The 27,577-nt window shown below is 43.2% G+C and overlaps 1 pseudogene; it reads right to left on the reverse strand.

The window, feature by feature from the left end:
• Positions 1 to 324: 324 nt before the first annotated feature.
• On the reverse strand, positions 325 to 15,711 carry LOC140468452 (NACHT, LRR and PYD domains-containing protein 3-like; annotated as a pseudogene).
• Between the last annotated feature and the right edge of the window lie 11,866 nt (positions 15,712 to 27,577).

The raw sequence follows: 27,577 nt of genomic DNA on the forward strand, positions 1-27,577 counted from the left end.
TTCATCTACCTTCCCTGTTAGGCCCCTTGTGTTGAAATAAATGCAGTTTAATTTATTAGGCCTACCTTGTCCCTGCCTGCCCTGACTGTTTGACTCGCTTCTGTTCTCAACTGTAATCCAGATATTCCTACTCTCGAGGACCTTCTTTTTAAATTTCTGCCTAACTCCCTGTAATCTCCCTTCAGAATCTCAATCTTTTCCCTTCCTATGTCGTTGGTTCCAACGTGGACAATTAGAGCAATTGTACTAGGAGATTCCAAGGTACAGACAGACGTTTCCGTGACCAGCAGCGAAAAAGCAGAATGGTGCGCTGCTTCCCTGGTGTTAGGATCAAGGATGTCTCAGAGATGGTGGAAAATGTTGTCAAGGGGGAGAGAGGCCAGCAAGTCCATACAGATCACTTTTTTTGAAGGGGAAGAATAGAGGATTGTCAAAATATAGTGACAGCAGTAATCTTTAGAGATTGAAAGAGTCACCTAATGAGACAGTCAGTCCAGCTCGAGATTCCTACAGTGACTTTAGACATCTCTTTCCATTTTGACTGAAACTGTTTCCCCACAGCCTGAAACAGATTGAAGAGTAAACAGGAAGCAAACAGATTAAATACAGCCATAATTAAAATGGAGGTAATCTTTCAATAATCTTTGACAAATGCCACCCAGAAAAGTGAAGACAAACTCTCACCCGATCAGCTCCAAACCTCTGCAGGTCTGTAGGAGGGAGGTGACAGTGGGGATGAACTGGTCTGAGAAGGAATTTCATCCCAGATGGAGAACTTTCAATGACTGGTTTGTACTGAAAGCAGTAGACAGCTCCTGAGCACAAGAATCTGTGAGACTGTTGTCTTACAAACTGGGCAGAATGGAAAGAGAAATGAAAAGAATCAAAGTAAACCTCCACTGTTCATTAAAAACACTAACAATGACTGTGGTAATAATGTGCAGTGTTTGTTGTTAAAATAATGTCCATTTAAAGTGTCGATTCGAAGTATGTATTTAAATAAAATCTTGATTAGAATAAGCATGTATAGTATGACATCAATTCTAGAAACACAATCTCAGAGAGTCTGGTACTTACTGCAGTTTATGTAGTTTACAGTCAGAGTTCCCCAGAACTGCACACAGTAGTTTCACCGCTGAATCTTCCAAATTGTTATTATTCACGTTCAGTTTCATTAAAGACTGTTTTTACTGAGAGCAGAACTGAGAACCTGGACACAAGATTTTGTCAGAACATTTCTGTACAGCCTTAGGATGAGAGAGAAAGAAACACCGGGAATCAGAGTAAATCCCCGGTGCTGCTCATTACTTGTCCAAACAATAACTTAATTATAAGCACAGTCTCCCAAAGTGTGGTACTCACAACAAATTCTGTATTTTGCAATGAGGATTCATCAGAGCCAAGGACAGTTGTTTCACTCCTAAATGTTTCAACTTATTATTTCCGAGTTTTAGTTCTGCCAGAGATTGGTTTGTGTTGAGTGTGGAGGCGAGATCCTCAGCACAAGATTCTGAGAGACAGTTGTCACGAAACCTGGCGATTACAATCAGACGAAATACCCAGTTTTCATTCTTATTTGTGATAATAATAAAGTGTTGGGCATGTAGTTATTTAGAAACACAATTTAAACTACTTGGGTACTTACTCCAGTTTCTGTATTTTACAGTTTGGGTTCCTTCGAGCTGCTGGCAGCAGTTTCACTCCTGAATCCCACAATTTATTATCTTTCAGGTTCACAATGGTCAGTGAGCGACCTGTACTTAGAATGGAGCTGAGATAATCGGCACAAGAATCTGTGAGCATGTTATTGTTGAGACTGGGGATCAGAGAAATAGGGGGAGGGAGAGATACAGAGTGCACAAAAGAAAGCCACAGAAAGAGAGAGAGAGACAGAGAGAGAGAGAGAAAGAGAGAGAGAGAGAGAGATAGAGATAGAGACAGAGAGAGAAAGAGAGAGAGAAAGAATGCAAGAGAGCCAGACATCGAGACCGTGCATGCAAGAGAGCCAAACAGAAAGACAGAGAGAGAGAGTGAGAGCGATTGACAGACAGGCAGAGAGGGAATATGTGCAAGAGAGCCAGAGGGTCAGAGAGAGGGGCAGCGCACATGAGGGAGTAGACAGCGTGCGAGTGTAACAGAAACAAAGAAAATAAAAACAGGGTTTTAGTATTAACACTATTACAGAGTCATAGAGATGTACCGCTTGGAAACAGACCCTTTGGTCCAACCCGTCCATGCCGACCAGATATCCCAACCCAATCTACTCCCACCTGACAGCACCCGGCCAACATCCCTCCAAACCCTTCCTATTCATATACCCATCCAAATGCCGCTTAAATGTTGCAGTTGTACCAGCCTCCACCACATCCTCTGGCAGCTCAATCCATACACGCACCACTCTCTGCGTTAAAACGTTGCCCCTTAGGTCTCTTTTATATCTTTCTCCTCTCACCCTAAACCTATGCCATCTATAGTTCTGGACTCTCCGACCCCAGGGAAAAGACTTTGCCTATTTATCCTATCCATGACCCTCATAATTGTGTAAACCTCTATAAGGTCACCCCTCAGCCTCCGACGCTTCAGGGAAAACAGCCCCAGCCTGTTCAGCCTCTCCCAGTAGTACAGATCCTCCAAACCTGGAAACATCCTTGTAAATCTTTTCTGAACCCTTTCAAGTTCCACAACATCTTTCTGATAAGAAGGAGGCCAGAATTGCACACAATATTCCAACAGTGGCCTAACCAATGTCCTGTACAGCCGCAACATGACCTCCCAACGCCTGTACACAATACTCTGACCAATAAAGGAAAGCATACGAAAAGCCTTCTTCACTATCCTATCAACCTGCAACTCCACTTTCAAGGAGCTATGAACCTGCACTCCAAGGTCTCTTTGTTCAGCAACACTCCCTAGGACCTTACTATTAAGTGTATCAGTCCAGCGAAAATTTGCTTTCCCAAAATGCAGCACGTCACATTTATCTGAATTAAACTCCATATGACACTTCTCAGTGCATTGAACCACCTAGTCCAGATCCTGTTGTAATCCGAGGTAACCCTCTTCATTGTCCCTTACACCTCCAATTTTGGTATCATCTGCAAACTTACTAACTGTACCTCTGATGCTCGCATCCAAAGCATTTATGTAAATGACAAAAAGTAGAGGGCCCAGCACCGATCCTTGTGGCATTCCACTGGTCACAGGCCTCAAAGTCTGAAAAACAACCCTCCACCATCACCCTCTGTCTTCTACCTTTGAGCCAGTTCTGTTTCCAAATGGCTAGTACTCCCTGTATTCCATGAGATCGAACCTTGCTAATTAATCTCCCATGGGGAACCTTGTCGAACGCCTTACTGAAGTCCATATAGATCACATCTACTGCTCTACCCTCATCAATTTTCTTTGTTACTTCTTCAAAAAACTCAATCAAGTTTATGAGACATGATTTTCCACGCACAAAGCCATGTTAACTATCCCCAATCAGTCCTTGCCTTTCCAAATACATGTACATCCTGTCCCATCAGGATTCCCTCCAATAACTTGGCCACCGAGGTCAGGCTCACCGGTCTATAGTTCCCTGGCTTGTCTTTACCACCCTTCTTAAACAGTGGCACCACCTTTGCCTACCGCCAGTCTTTCGGCACCTCACCTGTGACTATCGATGATACAAATATCTTGGCAAGAGACCCAGGAATCACTTCTCTAGCTTCCCACTGAGTTCTCGGGTACACATGAGATCCGGTCCTGGGGATTTATCCACTTTAAACCATTTCAAGACATACTGCACTTCCTCCTCTGTAATACTTATAATAATAATGATGTATACATTCAGAGATCCAGATATCGACAGACGTAACTGGAGCAGAGATGAAAACTGTGGTGCTGGAAAAGCACATTAGGTCAGGCAGCATCCGAGGAGCAGTAAAATCAATGTTTCGGGCAAAAGCCCTTCACTAGAAACACCATCCATTTAACATCCACCTCATCAAGGCCCTGAAGGACTTTATATATTTTGTTCAGTCACCCACAAACACATCTCAACTCCAGTGGAAACAAACCCAATCTGTCCACGTTATCTTCATAAGAGAAGGTACCCGTTCAAAGTATTAGTCTAGTAAATCTCCTCTGAACCACCTCTAACGCTTTTACATTCATTTTTAAATGAGACTGGAGTTAGAGTGAATTGACACTGTAAAGGTTCAATAGAGATTATGATAGGTAAATTAAAGAACAGGATATAATTAATGAACCTTGTATCAAATGAACTGATGCAGTCTCGAGCAGGAATTCATAAACAACAGTTTGTTCCATCAAACCACTGCAGAGAGGCCTTGGGGCCAGAAAAGGCCACAGGGAGATGACACTGATAAGAAATGTGGCAAATCAATAATGGTGTCAATGATCTTTGACTGAGTGAAAGAGACATGCATGTCAGTAATGTATGGCCTGCAACTGAAATCTGTTTTCTTCGGTTTGTAAAAAGCAAGATTAGATGCGTCTGGTATAAAGGTCCTCAGTTTTTCTGTATTCTCCAGAGTCTTACTCTGGTCGAACGAGTGATGCTGTCCCTACGTTGCATGATTAAAACAACTGCAATCCTGTACTCAGTCTCCAGTGGTCGATCATGTTACTGCAACAGAGAACAAAACTGTACCCAGTATCTGAGATGTGATTTCACATGGCCTGTATAACTGAAGCATAACATTCTTAACCTTACATTCAATTCCACTTGTAATAAAAGACAGTTTCGCTTCACTTTAAGTGAGATGATGCAGCTGTAACTCATGTAAGAGAACACCAAGATCCCTCAATACCTCCGAATTCCTCAGCCATTCTGCCTTTAAAGGTTTACCCAATATATCAGACTTCATTGAAGGATTATCACCTGCTTCGGATAAGCGGACTCTGTGCACTTACTGTAACTGTGTTTGATCTCCCTATAGTTTCCTGCCTCCCTTCATTATTGAATATAGGGATTGCCTCTCTTGAATAGGCCTCTCTTGGCCTTAAGCTTTCTATCGGTATGTGAGGACGAAAAGGATGGAATAGGGTAGGAATAGGGCCAGTCAAGGACAAAAGTGGGAAGCTGTGTGTGGACCCTGTGGAGATCAGAGTTGTGAAAACGAATACTTCTCATCTGTTTTCACTCGGGAAAATGAGAATATCGTAGCGAAGACAGAGATATGGGTTTTTGGAGTAGAAAGGATTGAGGTTAGTAAGGAGGAAGTGTTATCAATTCTTGAAAGTGTGAAAGAACACACGTCCCCTGTGCCGGATGGGATTTATTCGAGGATTCTCTGGAAACTAGGGAGGAGATGGCAGAACCTTTGGCCTTGATCTTAGAGTCGTCATGGTCACAGGTTTAGTACCTGAAGACTAGAGGTTTGCAAATTTTTTTTAGATTAGAGTAGATTAGATTACTTACAGTGTGGAAACAGGCCCTTTAGCCGAACAAGTCCACACTGACCCGCCGAAGCGCAACCCACCCATTCCCCTACATTTACCCCTTTTACCTTACACTACGGGCAATTTAGCATGGCCAATTCACCTGACCTGCACATCTTTGGACTGCGGGAGGAAACTGGAGCACCGGGAGGAAACCCACACAGACACAGCGAGAATGTGCAAACTCCACACTGTCAGTCGCCTGAGTTGGGAATTGAACCCGGGTCTCTGGAGCTGTGAGGCAGCAGTGCTAACCACTGTGCCACCGTGCCACCCACAAATGTTATGCCCTTGTTCAAGAAGGGCAGTTGAGATGACCCAGGTAATTATAGACCATTGAGTTTTATATCTGTTGCAGGAAAAGTTTTGGAAAGGATGAGAAGAGATAGGATTCATAATCATCTTGCAAGCATCAACTTGATTGGAGATAGTCAACATGGTTTCGTTAAGAGCAGGTTGTGTCTCACAAAGCTCAATGAGTTTTTTGAGAAGGTGACCAAGCATATGAATGAGGGGAGGGCAGTTGACGTGGTGATCATGAACTAGAGTAAAGCCTTTGATAAGGCTTTTGGAGAAAACGCAGGGGCATGGGATTGAGGGTGATTTAGCAATTTGGATTACAAACTGGCTTTCCGTAAAAAGGCAGCAAGTGGTGGTTGATGGAAAATATTCAGCCTGGAGTCCGGTTACGAGTGATGTGCCACAAGGATCTGTTTTGGGAGCACTGCTGTTTGTCATTTTTATAAATGACTTGGGCGCAGGCATAAGTGGATGGTTAGTAAGTTTGTAGATGACACTAAAGTTAGTGGAGTGGTGGACAGTCTGGAAGAATGTTACAGGTTGCAAGGGGACTTGGATAAACTGCAGAATTGGGATGAGAGGTGGCAAATGAAGTTTGGTGCAGCTAAATGTGAGGTGATTCACTTTGGGAAGAGTAACAGGAAGGCAGTATACTGGCTCAATGGAAAGATTCTTGGTAGTGTGGATGTGCAGAGGAATCTTGGTGTCCATGTACATAGATCTCTGACAGTTGCAACCCAGGTTGGAAGTGCTGTTAAGAAGGCATTCGGTGTGTTAGGTTTCAGTGGTACAGGGATTGAGTTCTGGAGCCGTGATGTCATTCTACAACTATCCAAAGTGTTCGTGCGGCCACACTTGGAATATTGTGTACAGTTCTGATCGCCCCATTACAGGAAGGATGTGGAAGCATTGGAAAAGGTGCAGAAGAGATTTACCAGGATGTTGATCTGGAAAGAAGGTCTTATGAGGAAAGGCTGAAGGACTTGGGTCTGTTCTCATTGGAGAGATGAAGGCTAAGAGGTGATTTAATAGAGATATACAAGGTGATCAGAGGATTACATGGGGTGAGTCTTTTTCCTAGGATGAGGACGTCGGCTTGTACAAGGGGGCACAGCTGCAAATTGAGGGGTGATTAAATTTAAGGCAGGTTCTTTGCTCAGAAAAAAGGAATGTCCTGCCTGCCAATGTAGTTAACTCAACCACATTAGGGGCATTTAAACAGTCCTTGGATAAACATATGGATGATGAAGGATAGTGTAGGGGGATGGGCTTAGATTAGTTCACAGGTCAGTGAAATATCGAGGGCCAAAGATCCTGTTCTGCGCTGTATTGTTCTATGCTCTATGATCTTGGGAATTTTGGAAATTCATGCCAATACAACTGCAAGATCATCTGCAAACGCCTTCAAGGCCCTGCGATGAAGTCCACCTGGAGTCGGAGACTGGTCAGTCCCCTATTTCACCAGTTTACTGAATAAAGTCTCCATAGAGAATGTAATCTCACTATGTTCCTCCCTCTCACCTCCTGAGTTTGATTTACCTTCGACAGTCAAAGAGAAGTAGAATACTTGTTCATTTCATTAGCTATTTCCTTATTATTGACTATTAACTTCATATTCTCACTCTCTTGAGGACTAACATTTACTTTATGTCGACATTTTATTTTTATAAACCGATGGAAACTCTTGCTTTACTGTTTTCAGATTTCAAGCTTGCATCTTCTCATATTCTAATTCCCTCCTCCTGACAAACTGAATAAAGAACCTGCCGTTCTTCATTTTCAGATCAATCATCAGATCTACCTTCATCTTTACAAATGCATCAAATTAAATGGTTTCTCTCACTTCTTTAGCTAACCACAGATAGAGAGTCTTCCCTCTCAAATTTCTTGTTTTAGTTGGATTAGACTTATTCTGATTATTCTGAAGTATGCTCTTAAATGTCACCACTGTTGCCATTAATCTATCTCAGAAGCTGATTCTGCAATTCACTTCAGGTACTTAAGCTTTCAAACACACACCATATTTAAAATGAAAATACTTGTCTTAGGCCCAATCTTCTCTCTTTCAAACTTGATGTAATATTGAATCATATTGTGATTGCTGCTACCTAGGAGTGTACGGCGGAGATTGTTTCACAAACCTTGTCACATCACACAATTCCCATAATATGATAAACGTATAACCTGCTGCCTGATTGCTCCAGATCACGCAGCTCAAAGAAACTCTCGCAAAAGCAATCGATAACTTCTCATCCAGGTTATCACTGCCAAACTGATTAGTACAATCTACACATACATTCAAGTCAGTAATGATAATTGCCATCCCATTATCGCAAGCACCTAATATTTCTTTTTGTCTACCTTGTCCCACACTGTGATAACCATTAGGGGCCCTGCAGACCACTTCTATGAGACACTGCTTTCTACTAAGTATCCTTATGCCATAATAATTCACTTCAATGTGTGTTATGGATTTGTTACTTTGTTATGAAAGACATGGAGCTTTCACTGTTCTGTTTATTTAGTTTGTGACATTAATTTTCATGGTTGCTGTTTTCCTAACTTTCCTTTACTTCTGTCCCTTCCTGTAATTCTCTCACTCTCATTTCTCATGTTACCATTTTCCTTTTAACCTTTCTTTTGATAAAGCACATCTTTCCACCTTGGATTCCTTACGCCTATTACGGAGAGTAAAAGCCTCTCTCTCATTCCTTGTTGCCATCAACGTGCCTCAGTGGTTAGCACTGCTGCCTCACAGAGCCACGGACCTGTGTTCGATTCCAGCCTTGGGTGACTGTCTGTGAGAGTTTGCACATTCTCCCCCATGTCTGCATGGTTTTCCTCCAGGTGCTCTGGTTTCCTCCCAAAGTCCAAAGATGTGCAGGTTAGGTGAACTGGCCATGTTAATTTGCCCACAGTTTTCTTCAGGGATGATGAGCATTATTCAGGGAACTGTAGAGTAATAGGGTAGGGGAATGAGTTTAGGTGGCATATTCTTCGGAGGGTCAGTGTGGACTTGTTGGCCCAAATGGCCTGTTTCGACGTTGTTGGGATTCTATGATTCCCAAGTTCTGCAGTTTGCAAGAGCACTGTTCAGGTACAGGCTGCCCGAACTCTATCACTCTCACTCTCCTAGTGCCCTACATACCAGAACCCACTTCTCTCACATATTTGTTGAGCCACGTATTCCCTAATTTTACGAATCCTACGTCAACTTGCAAGTGGCTCAGGTAGTACTCTTCGGATTGTAACCTGTGAGAGTCTGCTTTTTTATTTGCTGCCTAGGTCCTCATAATGTCTATGCTTCACCTCTTTCCTAATTCTACCAATGATATTGATACCAACGTGGACCAAAACACTGGGATTTTCTCCCTCCCATTAGATATTAGAAACAATCACACACAGTCTGATACTCACCCGAGTTGCTGCATTTTACAGTCCGGATTCCTCAGAATCTCAGCCAGTAGTTTCACTCCTAAATCTCCCACCTTGTTGCTTCCTAGCCTAAACAGAAACAAAGAGTGAGAAACAAAGTGAGTCAAATGATGCCTGCCTTTCTCTTTTGCATCTTGAATGTACACAGAGACACTGAAAAACATCAGAAGATGACCAGATTTTCCCAACATTGGCAACCAGTTTTTTTTTGTTCAAAACCCAAGTGAATGCCACTAAAATCAATGATAGACATTACTGGGCAGCAGGAAGGTGACTCTTTAGTGAGAATGACAGTCCCCATAAAGTGGGGTAGTAAGCACAGCTTCAAGGTAAAGTGCAGCACTGTAAGGCACAATGATGGTGAGGGCTCAGTGATTGGAGAAGGCAATCCCTCAGATATTGATCATGGCCAATGATGATGAACTGGTATGATGAACTGGTCGTTTGAAGTCAAGGAGGAAGATTGTGCGAAGGATAGTTACAATGCAGAAAATGCTACAGGATGTCAAATAGACTAAGGCGGAATAGAATGCAGCAGTAAGGAGGATTTGTCCAATCAGTGACATAGAGACCATTCTCTGTAGCTACAAATGAAAGTTTGGTAGAGTCTGTCCCTTTTTAGGTGTCAGATTAAGGAAGGCTTCATGGTAGCCAGAGATAAAATTGTAAGGAAGAGGGATAATTCAATTGCAGCAGACCACAGACACTCAGAGGTACTGAGTTTGGAAGAATTAACACATGGAAAAAGCGCCAGAGTTGGATAAAATGGTGCCTTATCAAAGGATGCTGGCATTAGTCCTGGTCAGGAAGGAGCGATACGGACAGGACAGACTCCAGCTAAACCAGGATAAGGCACCTGTTCTCCTGGAAAGAGCAAACATGGAGGAAGAAAACAATTAAAACTAATAAATGAAGGCGGTACAGGAAATTAGATCAGTCTAAATGAAACGGGAAAGGACAAAATACAAAAGATAATTAATTACTGACACAGAGCTGACCCCTTTTTTTCGAAAAGCTGTTCCTTTTCTCAAGGATACTACATACTTGGTTTTTCCAAAGGGGTAATAAATCACTCCTGGTTACGATTAGTCAGGTTTGGTACAGAGATTAAAGGGTATTGAGAGGCCTTTTTGTTCATATGTAAACAGATGAGACTTTAGGCCAAAGTGGTCATGTGTGAGAGGTGACCTGTATAATGAAAGGGGCTGGTGAGCTCTCTAGCTGAGTAGTTCAGTCCAGGATTGTTAGGAGTTCAGCTGACATACCTATGGAAAGCCTTAGGGTTAACCCTGATCCTATTCGCAAGCAACTTCTCATGTCTCTTCCTGGCTCTTCTCAGCTCTCTTTGTAGGTCTTTCCAGACTTCCTTGTAACCCTCAAGCACCCTAACTGAGTTTTCACATTTTGTCCTCACATTAGCCTTCTTCTTGTCCAGGGATTCCACTTCCTTAGTATACCACAGCTCACGCATTCTATATCTTCCTCCCTGCCTGACAGGGACATACTTATCTAGGACACACAGGAGCTTTTTCTTGAATAAGCTCCACATTTTTAATGTGCTCATCCACTGCAGTTTCCTTCCCCATTCTACGCTTCCGAAATCTTTCCTAATTGCATCGTAATTTCCTTCCCCCAGCTGTAACTCTTGCTCGGTGGAGTACACCTATCCCTTTCCATCACTAAAGTAAACCTGACAGAATTGTGATCGCTGTCTCCAAAGTGCTCACCTACTTCCAAATCTAACACCTGGCCAGGCTCGTTACCCAGTACTAAATCTAAAGTGGCTTCGCCCCATGTAGGCCCTGTCTCCATACTGTGTCAGGAAGCCCTCCTGCACACACTGGACAAATACTGAACCATCTATAGTATTCATACTGTAATGATCCCAGTCAATATTTGGATAGTTGAAGTCTCCCATGACAACGACTCTGCCTCTCTCACTCCTATCGAGAATAATCTTTGCTATCCTTTCCTCTACATCTCTGGGACTATTTCGGAGGCCTAAAGAAAACTCCCAGCATGGTGACGTCGCCTTTCCTGTTTCTAACCTCAGCCCATACTACCTCAGTTAACGAGTCCACAAACATCCTTTCTACAACTGTAATATTGTCCCTGATCAACAATGCCACACCTCCCTACTCTCATCCTCTTCTGTACCTGTCCTACAATTTTGGTTCCCATCCCCCTGCTGTATTAGTTTAAATCCACCTTAAGTGCTTTCGCAAATTTCCCACCCAGGATATTGGTACCCCTCTGGTTTAGATGAAGACCATGCTGCTTGTAGAGGTCCCACCTACCCCAGAAAGTGCTCCAATTTTCCAAAAACCTGAAACCCTCCCTCCTGCACCATCCCTGTAGCCACCTGTTCAACTCCTTTCTCTCCCTATTCCTTACGTCACTCGTACGTGGCACGGGCAGCAAACCAGAGAAAACACCTCTGTTTGTCCGAGCTCCAAGCTTCCATCCGAGCTCCCTGAAGTTCTGCCTCAAGTCCCCATCTCTCTTCCAACCATTGTCGTTGGTGCCAATGTGGACCACCACTTGGGACTGCTCTCCCTCCCTCGTAAGGATTCCAAAAACTCGATTAGAGGCATCACGGACCCTGGTACCGGGAGGCAACACACCAACCGTCTCTCTTGTCCCCACAGAACCTACTATCTGTCCCCCGAACTATCGAGTCCCCAATGACTACTGCTCTGCTCCTCTTACCCCTTCCCTTGTGAGCAACAGGTGCCCCACTTCTTTCCCCTGGCAAGTAATCCCCCCCAACAGTATCCAATACGGTAAACTTATCATATGGGGAATGGCCACAGGGCATCCCTGCACTGCCTGTCGGTTCCCTTTCTGTCCCCTAACTGTCAGCCATCTGTGTTTTTCTTTTATCTGGGGAGTGGCTACCTCTCTGTAAGTCCTGTCAATAACCCCCTTTGCCTCCTGAATGATCCAAAGTTCATCCAACTTCAGTCTTAGTGGAATCTGTCATCAATATTCATTCTTAGTAAATTGTGTCGAAAATGATTCTCTCTGATCCAACTGAATTCTTAGTCTCCTTTCATTATGGAGAAAAGGCACAATCCATGGCTGCTCAAAAATCAGAGACAGACAGTTACCTCAGCTCTTGGCATTTGTGAAGTATGGTCCCAATCGCTGCAGTCCTTCGTACTGAATGTAGCAGTTCTCAAGATCAAGTTCTTTTTGTGAATCACAGAATTCAATGACAAAACAGAGGACGACACAGTCTATTGGAGTCAGTCTCAAGTCACTTAATGAAAATATTTCCACATCTTTCACTGAGTTCCATGTCAGTGATTTATTCTGAGACTCAAACAGGTAGTGCAATGTATTCAGGAGGTTTGTTTTACCAGTTATAGTCTTAGTGTTTCCAATCTGTCCTTTAAAAATGTCCTTCACCCAGTTAACGGCCTGATTGACCATCTGATGAAGAAATGGACACAGAAACTCTTCCAGAGGATAAGCTGACTGTGGGGAGGAGAGACCCACAACAAAACGGATGAATATTTCAAATTGCCCATCTTCCTTACTATGGGCCTCACTGAGCAATTTCTGAATGTCCCTGGGATCGGGAGTCAGGAATTGGGCAAGGGCTGCTACAAATTCTTGGATGGTGAGGTGTGGGAATGTGTAGCACACAATCTGTGCAGACTGATCTCTCTCTCCAAAAGTTCCATCATAAATCCAGACAGGAACTGGGAAGGTTGCAGACTGTGCTGAATCAAGTCTCCATTTCTAAACACAATCTTCTTCTCAGAGATGCCAGTGAAGGCCATCTCACCAAGCTTATGAAACACATCATGGGGGTTTTCAATCTGACGGCTATGGTTTTTCAGAATGTTGTAAATGTAGTAGGAATACAGTTGGGTGATGATCTTGGGAACCTGCTGCTGTTTCCTGTTCCTTTGTGTGAAGAAGGGATCCAGTGATAGACCGAGGATCCAGCAGTAGGAAGGGTTGTAGCACATGGTGTACAGGATCTCACTCTCCTCTACATACTTGTAAATTTCTGCTGACACTGTCTGATCCTCAAAAAACCTGCTGAAATATTCCTTCCGTTCATCACCAACAAATCCCAGGATTTCAGCCCAGATACTGATCTTTGCCTTTTCCTATAAATGCAATCCGGTGGGACGGCTGGTCACTAGCACTGAACATCCAGGGAGCAGCTTGTGTTGGATTAGACTGTACACAATGTCAGACACTTCACAACATCATTCGGGATAAGTGCACATGAGCTGAGGTTCTGTATATCTCGGACTATCAGAAAAATCAATACTCTTCTTGAATTCATCCAAACCATCAAATATAAAGAGCAATCCCTCTAGGTTCTTCCAGAGTTCTTCTGGATAGTCCCAAAGTAAGGGTACTGATCCAGTAGCAGATTCCTCAGGTTTATCTGACAGTTAATAATGTTCAAATCCTGGAATTTAAAACTGAATATAAATTGGAACTCTGGGTATATTGTCCCAGTGGCCCAGTCATAAACCATCTTTTGTACCATTGTTGATTTTCCAATTCCTGGCTCTCCGCTCAGTGCTACTGAACTTCCAGTGTATTTTCGGGGAGAAAAGCTGCTGTCAAACAACTGATCAGGTCAGATTTTTTCCAGTACTTTCTGGAGATGTGTCTCTCTCCACTCTTCATCGTCTCGGCCTCTTGCGAGCAGTTCATGTTCGACACGTGTCTGATCTCGAACAGTAGAAATAACCGATGGCTCAGTGTATCTACTAACCAGCTGGAAAATCTTTACCTTCTCCTTTATGAGGACAGTGTTCACTCGCAGTATTTCAGTTTGGACACGGAGTGTCTCCTTGTGTTTGTTTTGAACATCTGCAATTGGAACAGACAGAAATCAGTTCTCCATGTTAGTTTTTTTAACATTGAAAGAAAACAAAACAAAAGTCAAAATGTCTTTTCAAGAAGGCAGTAAAATGCTGCATTATGTGCACAGAGTCAACACAGATTTGTGCAGAAGTTAAACATCCATGCATGAAAATGTGAGTTGTAAGCAAAGGACGTTTGAGAAAGAATTCAAAATCTTTACTATTGGTCATGGAGATTTTTATGAAGATGATATATTCCCTTCAAGATTTATAATAAGTCTTATAACAGACATAATCTTACAAATTCTCACAGATAACTCACCTCATGTCCCCCAAAAGCCTACCTACAAACTGCAAGCCCAGATGGGTGAATGGAATTCTCTCCGTTTGCTTGGATTCGTGCAAATGTTGGACTGGGACCAGTTGCATCATCTTCAATATTCACCCCATTCACTGTGGACACACAATGGCAGCTATGTACACCTTCTGGAAGATGCACTGCCACAACTTACCTGATCCTTTCGACTGTACCTCCAGTTTTGAAGGACACGTGCAGCAGATGTGGGCAGCACGGTGGCACAGTGGTTAGCACTCCTGCCTCACAGCGCCGGAGACCCGGGTTCAATTCCTGCCTCAGGCGACTGACTGTGTGGAGTTTGCACGTTCTCCCTGTGTCTGCGTGGGTTTCCTCCGGGTGCTCCGGTTTCCTCCCACAGTCCAAAGATGTGCAGGTCAGGTGAATTGGCCATTCTAAATTGGCCGTAGTGTTCGGTAAGGGGTGGATGTAGGGGTATGGGTGGGTGGGTTACGCTTCGGCGGGGCTGTGTGGACTTGTTGGATCGAAGGGCCTGTTTCCACACTGTAAGTAATCTAATCTAATCTAAGCAAGTCATGAATGGGACCACCACCACAAATTAATTTGCTGTCACTGTGTCAAACCTTACAGTAATGCTCTCATTTCCATACAATAAGCATGATAGAGATAGAACTACAATTCATGTTCTAAAATATGTGTTCAGCAAGCGACACTTAAGTGTAACACAATCCTGCCTGGTGTGTGCAGGGTTTCACAGCGTAACACAATCCTGTCAGGTATGTACAGGGTTTCACAGCGTAACAAGACCCTGCCAGGTTTGTACAGAAGTTCAGAGTGTATAATGATCCTGCCAGGTGTGCACGGTGTATTGGGTACCTGATGCAACTTTCACGCTGCGTGATAAACTGCATGAACTGTATACATTGAATCTATGCAAAATAGTTGAAATTCAAGCCAATTGAAATCATGTCTCCCAGCTCTGACCTTCAGATTCTCAAATTTTGAAACCTTAAACAAATAGCTGAAGTCAAACATGCTGGTGCAAAAATGAAATAAAATGATTTAAAATATCCATATTTTTAATTACATTTGAGGTGACTGGGTGTTTCTGATAAATTTCGGACCATATCCATATCATGAAATAGATCAGGACCTATTCAGATTATTTAGATTTCATTAATTCTGATCTGTGCAACATTGTGGCAAAATATGAAGTGCTCCAATCTGGAATGAAATAATATGAGACTCTACTGTACCATGTTCCTCTATTTCTTTTAGTATTTTATCCAACTTTGGGATCCCATGATGTATTTTCACAAAGGAATCCCACTACACCCTTTGGGCCTGAGGGCTTTTCGCCATCACCAGATTTAGCAGTATTGTGGAACTGTCTGCCCAGTTTCCCTTCTCCATGAGGTCAGTGATTGCCTGGAAAGAACAATCATTAATAGAGTGAGCCGATTAGAATACTTTCAGTGTGGAAACAGGCTCTTCGGCCCAACAAGTCCACACTGACCCTCCGAAGAGCAACCCACCCAGACCCATTCCCCTACATTTACCCCTTCCCCTAACACTATGGGCAATTTAGCATGGCAAATACACCTTACTGGAAACTGGAGCACGCAGAGGAGACCCACGCAGACACGGGGAGAATGCGCAAACTCCACACAGACAGTTGCCTGAGGTGGGAATTGAACCCGGGTCTCTCGTGCTGTGAGGCAACAGTGCTAACCACCATGCTACCATGCCATCCATGGTCATGGAGATAAAGATACATATTGGTAATGAGAAGAAAGGGATCTCCTCAGGAATGGGATTCCCCAGTTATTTTGAGCCTGGAAAACAGTCACTGTACTATATCCTGATCCATGGTGAATAGGTGAGCATCCTGCTAACCTCTTCTGGAAAGATAGGATCCTAAATTTGCCATTTTGCCCTCGAGCATGGCCTTTCCATTAACTGTATCTCAGAGTTGCTTTCAGTATAGTTACTGGGCATGTACTGACCCAGTCTGATTAAGGACAAAACAGTGAAGAACAGAAGTGGCTCATTCAGGCACTCCAGTCTAAACTGTTCATCATTCAAAATTATGATTCATGTCAATTACCTTTTTCTGGAAAAAAACTTCACTTGCTTGCCTAATATCTGTGCAGAAGCACATGCTCATTGTTTAGGAAGACAATTATTTCAGCTCCAGACAATCACTGTAACAGTATCTCAACATTGTGTCCTGGGACCAACTGCGTTCAACCATGTGCAGCAAGCCCTGGCCGACAGCCTGGATTGGGTTGACAAATGAGAAGTAATGCTCATGGCACCGAATTGTCAACTAATCAGTTTCTGAATTAAGAGCCCGATTTGCTGCCTTTCTTCCCCATTCAAGGGCATGACCATCTCTGTCTCACTATCACGCTGAGCTTGATTCAAACCCAGTCACCGCTGAGCAGGTGAAGGTCCGGTGTAAGGAAGAACACAGACTCAGAGGGAACACAGATTTCAAGTGGTCCTGGAGGGTTACAGGCCATGAACGGACTTAAACTGGAGGCAGGGTATTTGAATGATAGTCATGTGAGAACCAGCAGCACTGAATTAAACAAGCAAAAGAATGCGAACTGAGTGGCAGGCAGGTGGGATAGGGTACATGCAAAAAAGCTTTGGATGACTGAAATTTAATGTGCTCAAAGGAAAGTCTGTCACAGTATTATTTAAATTATTGGGGAGGCAATGGTCTCGTGGTATTACCGCTAGACTGTTAATGCAGAGATCCAGGTGATGCCCTGGAGACCCAGGTTTGAATCCCACCACAGCAGGTGATGGAATTCAAACTCAGTAAAATCTGGAATTAAGAATCTAATGATGATCAAGAATCCATTAATGATTGTTGGAAAAAACAATCCAATGCTCACTGATGTCCTTTAGGGATGGAAACTTCCATCCTTACCTGGTCTGGCCAAAACATGACTCCAGACCCAGAGCAATGTGGTTGACTTTTAACTGCCCAGTGGGCAATAAATGCTGGCTCGGCCAGTGATGACCTTATCCCGTGAATGAGTTTGAAAAAAAACATTATTGCTTAGTGCGTCAAAGGCATGGATGGGTGTTTCATCAACTCGCAGACTGAGACAGGAGACACTGGAATAATGTTATGGAGGGAGAAGCAAGCGATATTTGTGATGTAGAGGACAAAGAATTAAAAGCTCAGTCCAAGGACCAAGAACACAGAGATAGTAAAGTTAGTTACAGCTTCAGATTGTAGTTGGGGAGGAGAATTAGTTGAAGTGATGAAGGGATAAAACTTCTTCTAAGCTGATGGCATCAGGTATACCAATACTTAACAAGTCATAAAATCACTGAGTCCCAGGCATTCAATCCAGATCCGACCACACCCACCCCCAACTTTACCACATAACCCTGGATTTCTCATGAGTTGGCCTAAAGGGTCTGTTTCCATATTTTAATGCTCTGAGTCTGTGATTCTATTACAGGAAACAGATCCTTTGGGTCAACCAGTCCATGAGAAACATAGTGTAGGAAACTTTCTCTGAAATGCTTCCAACATGTTAATCGCTCACCATTTAGATAATGTACTTCTTTATCCTTCCTGCTAAAATAGATAATTGTATACTTTCCCACATCATACATTCACCAGATCTTCGCCCACTCTCTAAACCTATTTAAATCTTTTTGTAGGCTTCTTACATCCTCTCCACTTTCCTACCTAGATTTATGTCATCAGCACATTCAGCTACCATTCCTCTGATTATTCCGACTCTGCTTCTCGTTCAAAGAATCATAAACTACAAAAGAGGTCTTTCAGTCCAAACAGTCTGTACAACACTAACTCCCTGAATCCCACTTTCCCACATTAGGCCCATAGCCTTGAAAGTTACCACATTTGATATGTTCATTAAAGTACTTTTTAAAAGGTTACCCACTTCAACCACCTTTCCAAGCACAGTGTTGCCGGCCCCATCATCATCTGGATGAAACAATTTTTCCTCAACTCCCCTCATAACCTTTGACATCACCAACAGATTCCCCTCTCCTCTAAAAGGAAAAGAAAAAACCCCGAGTTTCTTCAGCTTCTCTTCATCACTGAAATGCTCTCAACTGGGCAACATTCTGGTAAATCTCCCCATCCACTGCAATCACATTCTTCCTACAGTGTGGTGACCAGACCGGCAGGCTGTACTCTAGATGTCGCCCAACCAAAGACCTGTACAGGTGTTTCCTGCTCTTACAATTTATTCCTTGACTGATAAAGCTATGTGTCTCTATGTGTTCTTAATGACTGGATCAAAGTGTCCTCCCTTCTGTGTTCAAACCATCCGAAGATCCCTCTGTTCCTCTGAGATTCTAAGTGTCCTTCCATTCATAGAGCAGTCCCTCTAGCGCTGTGAGGCAGCAGTGCTAACCTCTGTGCCACCGTGCCCCCCACAGTCCTCTGCCACTGTGTGATGTTTGGGCACTTTGATCTATATTATGGTAACCCATAACAGTAACACTCCTAATTTGCCCTCTCACTGTTGTTCTTTGTTTAATCCTCCCCACTCTGGACTTAGCCATTTCTGTTCCTGTGCATTTAACCCTGTCCCTGCTCCGCTGTATACAACGCTCTCCTCATTAGTCTCTATTCATTTCTTTATCTGTCGATCAGTGTTAATGCCCCTTCCTTTTCTCCTTCAGTAACTCCCCTGTGTTCAACTCTCTCCCTCCTGTTCTGTATTATATCCTCTCAAGTTCCGCAAAGGTAGTAAACCATCATCAAGTCACTCTGCATTCACACTTGATTAGTACATGCTGCTGACCCAGCCAATACAAAGCTGGTTCATTGATTGAGCATAACCCCTGACAGTCCTGTTTACATCTGTCAGCCAGGACTCCCAGATGTTAACAGGGTAACAGCCCCAAACAGGGGTCTCACATTCAATGAGATCCATCTGGCTGACTTCAGTATAATCCCTGCAGCTTGCCCTGAATTAACCCTCTTCCTGTGTCCCTGTAATATGGAATCTCCCGCTTATTCCATGCATACTTCTATCCCTATTAATTTATTTTAAATGCTCTCCCTTTTCTGTCTTTAACCCTCCCCTTTTCCTGCATTTAACTCTCTCCCTATTATTCTCCACTTAACCAACTTCTGTAGTTTAATAATTCTCTTACCATTATTCTCACACCATTGCAATATTTAAACATCTCTCGCTCAGTATTTATCCATCCCTCTTTTCCAATTGCTCTTTAATTATTGCCCTCCACCCTCACCTCCATTCCAGAATATGTGTTTAATCTCTATGATTACCAGAGACGGTTTTCCGAACATGATCATTTCGCACATTCGTGAAAACGCGACCGTCACAGCTCTGTGCTGCCACCCCTCTGCCCAATGCTGGGACTGCAGATTCATGCCAAAGTGCTGCAGGAGCTCAGCAGCAGCCGCACACCATCAGATACCGTATTACTGATGGGAAGTAGAAATGCACAACTTTAACATGAACAAATACAGTGATGATGGTGTATAAATAGGAACAGCTACAATACACAACAGAATTTACATAAAAACAGGAACAGTTGAAATGTGCAACAATATTTCGATATAAATTCAAAAGTCTTCAATACAAACAAACTTAATATCCAATGCACGAGAATATTCCATGTAAACACAATCAGTTCCAGTACACAACAATATCTGTCCAGACACAAAACGCTTCAACATATCACATGAAATAACGTGTATATGAATGACTTGCAGGAAGTACGTGAATACACTGTTGCTAAATTTGCAGATGACACAAAAGAATAGGTGGGACGGCAAGTTGTGATATTAGATGTGCTTTCTAAGGTTCAGGGATGGTGGTGGCATTCTTCAAGGATATGTGGACTTCAGATTGTTGGAGGGAGAGTTAGAAGATAGCAGTGAATTCCTCCACCAGTTGTACAGGATCTAGGCACATGACCAGGACTCCGTGCAGGCCCGTCGCGTTCCTTGTGGTGCCTCTAAGTAAAACTGTTTTGATGTGTGCAGCGGTACCCGAAGGAACAGGTGTGTCTAGGGCTTTTGGGGCAGGCATGACTGCGCCACTGGCATTCTGCTCAAACCGAGCAGAGAAAGGATTCAGCGTCTCAGGGAGGGATGTGTTTTTGTCTGCTATCTTTTTCTGCTGTATTTTGCCTCCCGTAATGTTCTTTCGTCCTTGCCATAGTCGGCAGGATCTGTTTAGTCGGAATGAGATTCTCACGTCTGGTACTCCCTCTTAGCATCCCTGATGGTCCTGTGATGATCAGATTTCTATTCCCTATTTAAGTCTGGCTCTTCCCACTTGAATCTTGCCTGTCTGGTCTTCAGTCGGGAGTGGATCTCCTGGTTCACACAAGGTCACACTTGGGGAACACTCAGATTGACTTATTCAATCTGCAGTCTTCCACGCATTTGCGAATAGTGTCCGTGACAGTGGTTAGACATCCAGGTTTTATTCTTAATACTTGAACACGGTCCAGTCCACCAATTCAAAGTTGTCCTGGAGTTTGTCATTCACAGCCTCAGATCGGCATTGTACTTCCTTTTGTGAAGCCTCCGCCCATTTCAGCTTCTGCTTGCAACTTTTCCACATGTAGGAGAGACTACAGCCTGAGGGCACAGCCTCAGAGCGAAGGGACCAGCTTTTGAATTGGGATGAGGATTAATTTCTTCAATTAAAGAATATCTAATCTAAAGTCATCATTGCCGTAGAGGGCTGTAGAGGCCAGGACATTGAGTGCGTGATGGTGCTGCTCCTTTACTCAGGTTTTGATGTCCTTGGCGTTTTTCTTATAATGTTTGTAAATGCAGTGCTTCTGAAATGTCTAGCTTGGATTGGTTGGAGGGCCAATGTCATGTTAGATAACAGATACTGCCACAGGAAAAAGCTTTCAAGTGTAAAAACAATTTTTCCAATGATGGGAGAGTGGCCAATTCTCCCAGCTCAGTCAGATTTAAATTCGTTTGGTGTTAGCAAGCTGTGTGGTTTTTTTTTAGACTGTTGTTCAATGTAGCAGCTGCATTGAAGAAGTTTCTCCATGCTGAATCTTTCCCTGACATCTCTCCTGTCAGACCCTGTATTTGACTTTACTTGTATTGGCAAGCGGTGTTTATGGATTTTGTTGCAGGAACTTAGAGAAATCATTAAATTGGTACAGTCTTTTCAGTTTTCCGACAGGTTAATTATTCTGGATGGTATTCTCTTTTGTTTGTGTTTTATTTGGTAATCTGTGAATAAATCTTGTTTTCGATAAAATTGAGGAATGTTGACCAGCTCCATCACTCCTGGAATATCGACTTTACACCTGCTCAAAACAAGTCGAAATGTTAGTGTCAGGGCTACTATTTTGAAACGGTTTTGAGAGGGACTGGCCTAGTCCAGAACAAATGCATTACAACTAGATATATATGGGGTCGTGATTTGTCAGGGATCAAAAGTTATGGGGAGACAGTAGAAGAATAAAATTGAAGGAACACTTCTGCCCTCAGGGTAGAGGAGGTATAGATACTTATATTTAGATATTTCCCAGATTGCCAGAAATACACAACTGAGAGTAATCTGCGCACCGTGACCTGCTGACGGGTTCACTTGCACTTTATTCATGAGAGGGAGTCTCATGATCAGAAGGACCGAACCACACCCACAGGGTCACAGAAATATATCCACACCATCACAAGCACAGATACACATGCACGCAGAAACACAACCACACACAGACATGCAGTCAAAGTGAGATATAGGAACACACTGACAAACGAAAACACACGTACACGCATACACATGCAACTCACACACGTGCACGTATGCACAACGACACAGTCAAACTGAAATGTGGGAACACATCGACACTAAGACTACAGAAACATTCCCAAACGCTCTCAAAACGCACAGGAATACAATCAGACTGTAGAAGGGGGCACACCTACTCACACACACATGCACATACACAGACATGAAAACAGACATACTGAGACATATAGGAGCATATCTATGTACCAACAGAATGCAGACACAACTGCACATAAAGAAATACAGTCACACTGAGATATCGGAACTAACCTACACACACACACGCACTCGCACCCACTTAAACACAGACATACTGGCAAAGGAACGAACACATACATGCACATACCGAATGCACAGATACCCATACACAGATATACAGTTATACTGAGGTCTCGCAACAGACATAGAATCGCACACATCACCTGGCACTCATATATCAGCTAACTCAGATTAAGAAGCATTACACTCCAACCTGCAAGAACTGTCAGAATCTTCTTATGCACACACACAAGCATATTCATCCATAGTGACGGAACCACAACCACAACGAAATATAGACAGAAAGTAATGCTCAGAAACAAACAAAGATGCACCCACAGAAAGGTACAGACAGATTCCGCTGGGGACACAGAAAGATCTTGACACACCGACAGACAGCCAAACATAGGCTGAACAACACACTCACATGCTTAAAGAAGAGTACGGCCAGGCAGCGGCACACAGCAAACTACAGAATAATACACTGACACTCAGAGTCACACACATGTGGAGTCACGAATCATCATAACGTGCTGATGTAACACAGACAGACAGACAGACAGACACACACACACGCACACAGAGTCATAGGACTATAACCCCATCATCAGCATACACTCACGCACAAACACAACAGATGCACATGTGCAGAACACACACAGATACACAATCACACAGGCACAGTAGCATCGACCCACATACAAGCAATCACCTAAACAGAAACACTCTCATACGGACTGAATAACATTCCATTACACATGAGCATTTGAATCTGATGTCACCAAAATAGTTGCCGATACACATAAAGGGGGGTGCCCACAAATACGGTCTGCGACATATCCTCCCAAAAAAACCTGAGGGACGCACAGACAGACTGACATCTCCACGAAGGCAATGAAGCCCCACCTCCCCACACAGAGTTCCTCACACAATGAAAGCGAAACACATGGAAACACCTCCCGCCTTGTCACTGGAAGAGGGAAGGGAGATGAGCGAAGTTCAGCAGACTTACTGTCAGTAATATGTCAAAGTATTGCTGGCTGTGTCTGTGCACATTATATTTTGCAAATTCGCTGTCTGGGGAAAGATCAGTGAATGAAAGGATCAGGAAGGGATTTGAGTCAATGCAAGTGAGCGTGTGCGAAACTGAGACAACAAGTGTCTGACATGGTCAATGTGAGAAAAAAGTCGCAGAGAGCGAGGGAGAGACAGAGAATGTCCCAAACAAAGAGACAAAGAAGGTTTGACACAGAGGGAGACACACGGGTAGACTGACAGACAGATAAGCAGGTAGAGAGAGAGAGAGAGAGAGAGGACATTACAGACAGGGAGGGACACAGAGCGGGACAGACAGAGATTGATCAAAAGTTGAGGAATGGAGGATTGCGCAAGAGAGGAAAAGAGGAACACAGACAAAGACAGAAAGGAACAGAGAGACAGAAAGCAAATTCCTTGTGATGGGAGTGGGCAGGAGGTGGACTCAGTAAACTCTTTCAAAAACTAACGTGCATGGAAGAATGACCAATTCAGATGAGGGGATCACCAGGACACGGAGCCTTCATCTTGTTTCAATAAGGTGTTTATTGTGAGCTGAACAGAAAGAGTCTGACAATCACCATGCCACAGAAGGGACCGTGTCTGCCCGTCGCCGCCCTCTCCTGGAGGGGAAATGCATCGAACCCCCCGTTGGACTTTAACATGGGGCAGTACTTGATGACGCAATGTTCCAGCTGAACCCATCACTCATAACCAGTCCGCCATTTCTAATCACTCCTGTGTCTCTTTCTATCCAACCGTGCCCTTGACAGTCGCTCTTGCTCCCTTACCTGTTATCCCTTTGTCAAGTACTTCAATACTGTTGATGGCGGAGGTGGATAGACTCCTTTTCCGGGTTTTCATCGTGGGAGTCTGGAATGCACGTGGTTTGTCCTCAGGTACGCATGAAAAAAACAGTAGATCTTCTGGGCTGGGAGGAGGACCAGTCTTGAAGGGTGGAAAGGCCTCCTGTTGCTCATGTCTGTGCAACTCCGTGTATGTCAATCCATCAGTCAATCAGGGATATCAGCGTGTCCCTGAGTATGGTGAATGGTGACCCTTCCTGTTTCACCCCTTCCCATCCACCGCTGTGTGTTACACTCAAATCCATGTAATCAGGCAGCTGGATTCTTGGCCGTACATATACAATTCCTGCACTGGGAACACGGCGGCTGCCTCTGGACCTTTCTCTGTAGTTTTGCTCAGTCATTAAGTGAAGAATTTACATGACCACTTGGTGCACTGCATTCCTGAATTTCGCACTGAACTTGGGCAGATTCATTTCATAAAATAAAGTGTTTATGCTGCAGCTGAAATCCTTCAGCATTGCTCCGACGTCCGTAAAAACGTCTAGATATCTATACTTCCCACCAGTTGTTCCTTTTATGTTAAAATATAAAATGTTCACATCGTCCACGAACCACATGTATGAAGCTGATGGTTATGGTGAAGAGGGATATCACTGACTGCCTTCGGCTACGCATCTCGGCATCTTTGTGACTCTCTCCCTTCCTCTGTCTTTCTGACTTGACTGGCCACTAAAATGTGCCTGACCGTCAGATTGTTCATCAAAAGAATTAACAGGAATGGAATGAAAGGGGTTAAAAAGTTATCAAACCACTTAAACACCAACTACCCTGTATCAGTGAAATAACTTGAGTTTATATAGCAGGACCATGGAATTTTGTCAACTGTCCTCCTTGCGTGAAACCGAAAATAGAAGAGAATATTTTCTGAACAGAACACCATGCAAGTTATAGCTAGAAACACAGCCAAGAGTTTCTCTGTCAAAACATTTCTCTTCAGTTTCAGGCAAGAAATGCCCACAGAATGATCAAAGGAGAAAAGGCGAGCCAGATGGAAGACTCTGTGGCTGCACTGACCAGAACAAAGATAGCTCTGAACACCGGCCGGGGGGTGGGGTGGGGGTGGGGGTGGGGTAAGGGTTGTCCAGGAAACACCTTGAAAAGTAAAAGTGTCTGAGTGGCCACAGTATGATGTTGGTGACAATGGACAGTAGATCCGACGTTGCCACAGCATAAAGGCAGCATGTTGTGCAGTTAGAGAGGCTTTACCTTCCCTATGAAAGAAACAAAACCACCAGGAAATGAACTAGAAAAGACAGAAGGTAAAATGGAAATTGGAAATTACTGAACAAACAATCTCTGTTCTGCCCAGAGAGAAATGGAAAATGTTAGCACCTAACTGGGTCAGGAGGGAGAGATCAGATGCCACGTTTAAACGTGACAACTCCAAGCCTGACTCATTTCAAAGCTGCTCACGCCTGACTTCAATTAATTTGGATGAGACAATTGGCAGAGGAGATGGGAGCTTTATATTAAAGGTGGAAGATAAGCGGTTTGGACCTAATTGGAGGAACAGACATTCAACCAGAGAGTGAGGGGGATCTCGTAATTCAGTGCTTCAGATATTACCTGGCTGAGCTCTTGAAGTGTCATAACATTCAAGATGATAAGTATAATGCTGAAATCTGGAACAAGTGTTGATTTAGTGCACCTTCGGAAACAAAAACTTGATGGACCGAAGGACCTCTTGGTTAGGTTCCATGATTATAAGAATTGCTGCAAAAGAGGCAGCAACTGAAATATTGGAATTAAATCAATCAAAGAACTGAGGTTGCTGAAAGCATAAAACAGAAACAAAAGAAACTGTCGAAACTCAGCAGGTATGGCAGCATCTACGGACGAGAAACAGTGTTACTAGAACGACTCTTAATCAGAAGATCTTCATCTGAACACGGGTAACTAGAATCAAAACATCATCACAGCTTTCTCCCCCCACAAGACCCTATCCTTGTAAACAAAGGAGAGGTGCTCATTTCAAAGAGGGAATTAAGGTTCAAAGTTTTAATATTCATCTACGATGGAACATTTGTTCGACTGCTCTTCCCATACTCGAGGTTACTCTCGGTGCTGTATTAAAAAAGTGAGTTGTTGCACGTGAGAAAATGCAGTTATTCGAAGGAAAATGCGAACAGACCTGGCAAAGTTTTGTTTTATCATTCAAGGCAGCAAACATCATCTAAGCCCTCTCTGTAATGTTAAAGTGAGTATCTGCTAACTTACTGAATCCCTCATGGCATGTTTTGGAAAGTCAACAATTCCTTATAACGTTTCACAAATATTCTAAATATGCTTGTCGTTTGAGTTAGCAAAGAACACAACTTTCAAATAGGGAAATATGACATTTCTATTACATTTTTTCTGCATTGTATTACTTAAAATGTTAAAATTGGATTGTTGACGTTTCTTGAATAAAGTACATTATGCAAAACAAACAGGCAGTTCACTACTACAATTACTGAATGTGACTGCTCCCATCCGTGTATAATGGAAAATAATATGGAATACTTCCAAACTTTTTGACTCCTAGTTGTGTTCTGATCATGTCAATAGTAATTATAATTTATACTGATAAATCCGATTACCCAGCAGTTCCTGACAGAAAGTGATTTCACAATATTTCTTTAAAAAATACTTCCATTTTCATGTGAAAAACTAAACACGGCAAGCATTGTTAACCTAATGATCAAAGTGATGAATTCTTGTGTTCTAAAATCAGTTAAAATTGTTCCTCCCCATGAAGAATGTCTTAATGGATTGTAAAAATTGCAAAGCTACAGTCATTTCTTCAAGGTGCAACGGGAAACTAACCACAGCCTCTGGAATTCACATTAACAATCCACAGTGTTCCAGCCATTCTTTAGAACTGCCGGAAAGGTACACCAGAGAAGCAGGCCATTCAGCCTAGTAAGTGAATTCGCTTTAATGCTCCTCAGCTCTTCTACAATCCCAAACAACCGCAGGTTAGTTATGCCATTGAAAGAGGTCATTCATGTCCGGATCGACTGAATAAACCATCTAATTTTTCTCATCCCACTTTCCAGCAGATTGGCCCTTGAAGATAACTTCACTTCAGGCGCAGATCCAGGTTTGTTTTAAACCAGTTGAACTTTTCCCGCTGATGCATCCCCTCCCCATGAAACTGGGAAGTGAATTCCAGACATACGATCACTCTTTGCATGACAGGGTTAGTCCTCATGTCCCCTGTAACCCTTCCATCAATTAGTATCCCTCTTGGACCTTGAGGAATGATACTCCGTTTGGTAACAGGTCTCCATTCAA

The sequence above is a fragment of the Chiloscyllium punctatum genome, chromosome 47 (genome assembly GCF_047496795.1).
Source record: "Chiloscyllium punctatum isolate Juve2018m chromosome 47, sChiPun1.3, whole genome shotgun sequence".
Classification (NCBI taxonomy): domain Eukaryota; kingdom Metazoa; phylum Chordata; class Chondrichthyes; order Orectolobiformes; family Hemiscylliidae; genus Chiloscyllium; species Chiloscyllium punctatum.